The sequence below is a fragment of the Galeopterus variegatus genome, unplaced genomic scaffold (genome assembly GCF_000696425.1).
Source record: "Galeopterus variegatus unplaced genomic scaffold, G_variegatus-3.0.2 Scaffold2592, whole genome shotgun sequence".
Taxonomy (NCBI): Eukaryota; Metazoa; Chordata; class Mammalia; order Dermoptera; family Cynocephalidae; genus Galeopterus; species Galeopterus variegatus.
Window position 1 is genome coordinate 185,002 of NW_007728703.1, and position 1,864 is coordinate 186,865.

The 1,864-nt window shown below is 34.4% G+C and overlaps 1 protein-coding gene across 1 annotated transcript in view; it reads left to right on the forward strand.

Annotated features, from left to right (window-relative positions):
- SLCO1C1 (solute carrier organic anion transporter family, member 1C1) overlaps positions 1–1,864 on the forward strand; it is a 58,889-nt gene that overhangs the window by 3,153 nt on the left and 53,872 nt on the right. The window lies entirely within an intron of this gene.

Below are 1,864 nucleotides of genomic sequence, written 5' to 3' on the forward strand. Positions count from 1 at the left end.
TGGGCTTGTTCTGAAGTTTTCCTTTCTGGGCTATCTTTATGACATTTTGTTATCAAGATAATTTTTCAAATGAATGGGGACAATGGGTCATCTGGTTTTTTTTAAATGAATGGGGACCATGGTCATCTGTTTCCATTATCTGCTATCTTTCCATGAAGGATATGCCTTTGTTAAGCACTCCCGTTACATTATCTATCCTTAGCATCACAGTTTAGAGGATAGTTTTAGAGTATTTCTGTTAATATGTTCCTTAGTTATTTTTCCTCTTCTGGTTTCTGTCAATACAGGTAATCAATATTTGCTAGAAAGTTATCCATTTTGTCAAGATTTTAAAGTTATTCCTATATATTGTGCATAATTTTTATATTTTATACTCCTAAACATCTGTGCTTTTATCTCATTAGTATTATATATTTGTGTCTTTGTCTTTTGATTCTGATTACCATTATTAGCTCTTTGTTTTGTTCAGTTGTTTGGTTTTTGAATTTTTTTTGTTTTACTCACTTTTCTTTTCTTTGTCCTTTTTGTTTCTTTTTTCTTTTTGTTGGCTGGCCTATACGGGGATCTGAACCCTTGACACTGGTGTTATAAGGTTGTGCTCTAACCAGCTGAGCTAACCAGCCAGCCCTATCCATTTTTTGTAATGCATGTTTATGAAACCAAATAATCTATAACCCTATTAATAATTTTTTAAGGACCAGGCCTGTGTCCTACTCTTTTCCCCACTCCCTGGAGGAATACACCCAACTTTTAAATTGCTTAGGTCTTCTGATGTTAAAATTCATATTTCAAAACAAATTATTTATGCTATTATTATTTGATTTTTCAGTTTGATATCCATGCTGCTTGAAGGATGAGGTTTAGTATGCACATAACCAGCATTGTATAAAGTCAAGATGATATACACATAGGCAGAATAAGCCTGTTTCTACCACAATAGATAAAATTGGACTCCTAATGTGACTCCTTTACTTAGTGTAATGAAGATATGGACGATCTCTATTGAGGTACAATTGCATCATCTGATAATCATTAAGGACATCCAGAAGTTATTTTATTATATTCATCCCTGGATTTAGATTCATTTATCAGGCTGGCTCTGAGCCCCGTGGAAACTTAAAGAAGCGGAGGCATAGGATATGTAAATATTGATGTGAACTGGGAGAAAATAGGTTCAGAAAGTGTAACATTGTCCAGGAGAAATAATGAGGGCAAGGTGGGAAATTAAGCATCAGAAGAGATGCCGTATTTCTTACTTTCAGGCAGACCAAAGACTACTTTCTCCTGAATTAAATCTGAGCCTGAGGCACAAATCATGCTACTTCCTTACGTGTCAAACTATAATGATACACAAACTAGACCTCTTCTTTTTTTTGCCATATTTTAAGCCTCACTTTGGGTTCTGCAGGAATGATAATGGGCTATAGGGATCTCTGATGGTTGTCAAACTTTTCTATTTGCTCTGCTAAAAAGGCGGATTTAAAGGCTTTAAAGACTACATTCTGATGAATCAATATTCAAATAGCTGAATTCCTCTTCTTCCTTTCCTGCTTGCTTCTAGTTTAAACTGGCAAGACCACAAAGTTAGCAAAATCCTGCCTCGTTATTTATTCCAAAGGCAACATTTAAATTTATTCTTTGCCATAATGAGGCTTAAACTGGAAGGACTGAGAAGGAATGTTGGCTACGGAGTCCCAATAGCAGGATTACTTAATCAAATAACCTGGCTGATTTTAATGGAAGAAATTTGCCAATTTACTGTGGTAACAAATGGTAGTTTCACTTTATTTCTATAGAATTGTGGTCTGCTGTGAAATGAAAAACAGTGTTTAAGAAATTGTGTAGATTTAAATTGTTTTTTTTT